At 37.9% G+C, this 5355-nt stretch overlaps 2 protein-coding genes across 2 annotated transcripts in view; one reads left to right on the top strand and one right to left on the bottom strand.

Moving 5' to 3' along the window:
• The window catches only part of LOC106875820 (heat shock protein beta-1), a 72426-nt gene extending 69663 nt beyond the window's left edge, over positions 1 to 2763 (top strand). The window contains exon 4 of the mRNA XM_052969705.1: positions 2002 to 2763. The gene's annotated coding sequence lies outside the window, so the exon portion shown is untranslated. The remainder of the gene's footprint in view (positions 1 to 2001) is intronic.
• The window catches only part of LOC106873894 (uncharacterized), a 161052-nt gene that overhangs the window by 138411 nt on the left and 17286 nt on the right, over positions 1 to 5355 (bottom strand). The gene's annotated exons all lie outside the window — the stretch shown is intronic.

Here is a 5355-nt window from a genome sequence, read left to right as displayed (position 1 = left end):
AAAAAGACCTTGATATGTAAATGAAAGAATTTATCTGTAAATAATATGTGACAATTATTTGGTTGCCATAATAAGACTACGAGTTTCGGATGTCAGGACAAAAACCTGCTCCAGTATCTCATCAGTTATTGAGGCAATCAAAATATGCTATGAAAATGACTGTTAAACAAGGGGAAATTACTACAAAAATGACCGTTATTAAGACAAAAGCGCTACTAGGATGACCGTTAAACAAGGGAAAAAAAACCGAAGAGGAGGAAGTAAAAAGTAAAGAAATAAAAATGCTCCCTGAAAGGGAAGGTGGAGGTGGTGCAGGTGTATATTGCATCTGTTATCACCTACCGTCTGACTGTTGTCCCTTGCTCTGATTTGTGGCTAAGCAAGTTGGCACGCCTTCTCTTCCGCTTTTTGTGGAGGGGAGGAAAACCCACATGTGAGGTGCTCTGTTTGTTTCCAAGAACCACTAAAGGGCGGGTTAGGGATGCCACGGCTAATGATGTGCAGGCATGAGCTGAGGCTAAGGCATCTCTGACTCTATCTGAATGGTGACCAGGTGTAGAATTCGCTAGCAGAGGAATTCTTTCCATGACTGGCTTCCTTGGAGGAACTCAAACCTGACTTCATTAAAAAACATAACACGAATGAATGGCAAAATGAGTGCCGACAGGCATTCATGCTAATCCATAAGGTGGGCAAGGCCAGCAATGGGAATACCACCTCAGTATTCTATAGAGGGCTGGTAGAGTTTAAGAGCGATGACATTCTAGGAGAAACTCTGGGGCTCGATGAGAGCCAGCTAGCCAACCTGTTTCAAAGAACTTTCAGGCCGGGGTACTTGGATAACTATCAGAAATCCCTGACCTGGCAGTGCTATAGGAGCACGTTACCTGTTTGCGACAAATTGTCTAAGCATGGAATGCCTGTGCCACTGGCATGTCCAAGGCGCGGGCAGGACGATGAAACCATTCTGCGCGTTCTTGTACAGCGCCAGGAGCTTTCAGGCTTGATAATTTACGTAGAACACGTGTTGTTACATCTAGGAAGAGTACAGCTGTCTGCTGAGTACATGATCAAGATTGTACCACCATCCGGACTATCAAAGGAAGGTGAGGCATGTTTTTTTTATGTACAGTCACAGTGTTGAAAGAGTGTGTATGGAGAACTAGAATGAAAGGAGACATGGCGGGAACTTTCATCTCTGGCCCTGGTTTGCTATATTACTTCAGATATCATCTGAAGAGCATGGGTTGGACAGTTTGACCAGGGCTGGTAAGCTGAGGGGCTACACCAGACTCCAGTCTGATTTGGCATGGTTTCTACAGCTAGATGCTCTTCCTAATGTCCACCATTCTGAGAGCGTAATGGGTGCTTTTATGTGCCACCAGCACGAGTGCCAGTTGTGTAACACCAGTATCTTCCACGACTATGATTTCAGAGTCTCAGTCATTTTCCATTGTCTCTGTTAGGCCAAATGCTCAAAAGGTGCTTTTTACATGTCACTGGCATAGGTGCTAGTTATGTGACACTGGCATAGGCCACATTGTGTCTATGAGGCCCAACACTTGATTGGTACTTTTTATGTGCTACCTGCACAGTTATGTGACATCAGTTATGCGACACCAGCATCGGCCACTGGCTTTATATCAACAGAAACTGAAACAACTGGAAATTTTCAGGAAGTGACATTGTATCTTACCATACCAAATGATAACAATTTTCCTTTTGATATTTATTTGATGCACACCATTGTTATAATTACATTTCCTTCTTCATATCAAGTGAAACAGCTTGCATTTTTCAGAAAATGAAACTAGTGATGATTTTCAAATAAAAACAAAATACATTTCAAATGCAAATGAAAATATATATTAAGTTATAAAAATAAATTGATAAATAAATGTATTGCAGCTCTAACCCCCATGTCATGTGTCTGGTTTAAAAAATTAAAACAGTAAATTATTAACAATAAAATCATTGATCTCAGATCCTATCTATTTTCAGATTCAGAATCTGGTATGCAAAAGAAAATCTGAAGCTCTCTTATATGATGTTTTTTAGAAACAAAATGATGCGTTAGTGTGCGCGTGTGCCTACATTGAAATGCTTTAGTGCCAATTTCTCAATCATACAAATCTAAAAGTTTCGGTACACCAACGGAAAAGGCCTGCCATAAGACCACATTCTGAGACATGTTATTGTCACCATTGCCTTCCCTATGAATGACTGATGTAATAGTCCACTATGACAGAAATGATACTAGTAACATTTGTTAACAACAAAACTGTTTTTAATTTGAGATCAGACAATGAGACCCGCCAAAAATACGAGAAAGTTGACTTTGCCTTTCATCCTTTCAGGATTGATAAAATAAGTACTAGTTGAATGTGTAACCAGTTCACTTGATCATACAACTGGAATGATCACCCTAGAAACAGACGAAAATCCATTTCCTTTATTTTTGTTTACTTATACACATCAGCAAATGAGCCAATGAGGTAATTTCTGTGCAGTTGTTCAATTTGCTAGAAATAACAGCCAAATCTCCCTCACACTACACTCTAACATTTTAAAAACGAAGGACACATTCAATTATGTTGACGTACATCTTCAAATAAAAATACAGGGCGATCTTACGATACCAGTTATGAGGCTGTCAACCAATCACTGACGTCTATTCAGCTGAATAGAGTTACTGCTGGGCGGTCATAAAAATGTTATTCCCTGTGACATATTTCATCCGGTTTAATCGTAATTTATACGCATATATTGTTTATATAATAAATTACGCTGTGCGTATCTATGTGTGTAACAATTTTAGAGTTCGGATTCTAGAGTTAGGGTTAGTTTTAGGGTTAAGGTTAGGGGATTAATACGATAGACACCGTTACAGCGCTAACTGTTTTCAACTGAATAGACGTGAGTGATTAGTAGAAATTATCGAAATAAGACAATTTTTTACATGAAATAAATTCGAATACAAAAATATTTTTCTGTTCTATAACACAAAATAGATAAGTATACGAAGTTTGAAAGTCTTTCCGTACCAAAAACACTACATAAAACATAAATGAAAACTGGCGCCCCCGTTTTAAAATAGATCCCCTTCGTCTGTTTCCCTCGGCAGGTCTCGCACCATGAGCAAATTGGTTTAACTGATAAACCACTTTACATTAGTCAAATTTAAATTTGTATAATTAAACTTGTATACCGGAAGACTGAATTTTTTTCTTTGCAGCCAACTTGACATTTAAGGCGCAATTTGTTGTGTTGTTGCTGCTAATTATTCTTGTATTTGGACTCATAAAATAAAATTTAAAAAAGAAAGTAAGAATTTCTCTTGTTGCCTCTATGCAGTTGCTTGGCTTGCTAGAAATAGCAGCCAAATGTCTCTAAAAATGATAAACAATCTGATACAGTCCCACCCTCTCATCTTAACACAAAAGTCGACAACAGTAGCTGCACAAAAAATATTCATTGCACCAAAAAACATACCCCATAATAAAGAAAAAGATTGCAGCAGTGCATAAAAAGATTAGTTTTCTCCGTCACCACCTGAGAAAAATTATAAGTTATAAACTTTAAATGCAAATATGTCCTTTGGGGAGGCTTGTAGCTGTTATTGTTTGAGCCAGTACTTCAATTTCTCAAACATTTTTCATAACGAGCACTTGCAACAATCCTTTTACATTGGCATATATATGCACACAGATATCAGGTTGTTGACTAAACAATCCAGATGCAGTGGTCGTTTTTATTGTGCATAGGGAAATATCTGCAAACTTCGACAATGTTTTTTAAGGCGCAATTTGTTGCTGCTAATTATTATTTTAGAAATAACACATTTCTAAATCTCTCAGAGAGATTTGATGCGATAAAGTTGTTGTATATTGCCAACTTAATGTGACAATCCTAATAAGGGAATATACTACTGCTGTTTAGCCCTAGGAAGCTGGACCGCTTCCTGTCGGCCTTGACACATTTACTGTGTCCTTATGTTTGCGAGGGGGAGACAAACTCCTCCACCCAGCCTAGCCAGCATTCAGGGACATGTTTCTGAGTCTTTGCTCGTCATCAGCCTGAAGTAGCATGACCAGCTGGTTTTACTAATACTTTAGTTTTTTGTTTATAATATACATGCATAAGTGGTATATAATAGGTTTCGTTTATCTACTTATTCACATTTCAAAGTCTATTTTTGTGGAAGTTGCTAACAAGCCGTTTATCACAATACAAGCACACAGCTACAATGCTGAAAAAAAATAGGACAGTTTAACAATCAGACTGAGGGAACCTAGTTTCCAAAGCAAAGTCGTAAACATATAATTGGGACAGAGTGTGTGTACGTGGGAAAATCTGCATATGATCTCATTAAACGACTTTCAATTTAGAGTAGAAAGAAAACTAGAACTCTGAAGGCAATTGCTTTAGTAGGTGAGAACAATTCCAACTGGACTGAGTCAAGGACGAATGAAAGTGAATTTCAGAAGCCATAATTTAATCCTACATTCAAGTAGCTCCTTAGGCCGAACTGGTTACGACATTCTAGATACCTTAACCATCCAGGAGGGTTTCAAAGCATACAGAAGCACATGATGTGGCAGAAGAGGGGTATCCAGAAGTCATGAGTTGGACGCAGGTCAGTCCCTTTACAGTGTCAGAAGTTAAGAACAGAAACTCTTGCACGAGGGTGGGGTACTTCTTCACTGAAAACCTGCTGCTCAGCTCGGCCTAGACTTTCTTACAGCAGAACTGCATTGTTTTTTCTTTTTTCAAAGTTAATTATTTAAATAGAAGGCAAGACTAAAATACAGAATAAACTATACCGATGTCTACCGCTTTTTACCGTCCCCTTTGCCTCAGAGGCCTTTAAACATACACAACTGCCCCTCCTTTATTCTGGTGCGGTAACGCCCACTTTGAAGGGATTTGTTTAACCCCCCAGCTCAATTCTAATAGATCAAATCTATGGTCAGGCATACTAGCCGAGACCATTCACCTTTTATGAGGTATTGTATATCCCAGAATACATTAACTAACGTACTTTTTTTTTAAAAAAGCAGTAGGATGTTGTTTGAGAGAGTTACAACTGCACTTTCAAGCAGGTCAAATGACCATATATAGGACCGCTTTGTTTGTTATTTTAACGAGCGGTATGTGCTTCACTCAAGTGTTTACACTGAAACTTTAAATGTTATTTGCTAAATATGAGACATCTTTAAATGCCATAACGATATATAAATTTTATATATATATTTGCTAAATACAGCATTAACACAATTTTATCTTTGTTTATTCATGTCAATTAAATTAAATCAGGAGTACTTTCCATAAAGTCATATCACATTTTTTTAGTTT

Source organism: Octopus bimaculoides, chromosome 7, assembly GCF_001194135.2.
Source record: "Octopus bimaculoides isolate UCB-OBI-ISO-001 chromosome 7, ASM119413v2, whole genome shotgun sequence".
Classification (NCBI taxonomy): domain Eukaryota; kingdom Metazoa; phylum Mollusca; class Cephalopoda; order Octopoda; family Octopodidae; genus Octopus; species Octopus bimaculoides.
This window is presented reverse-complemented; position numbering and strand designations above follow the sequence as displayed.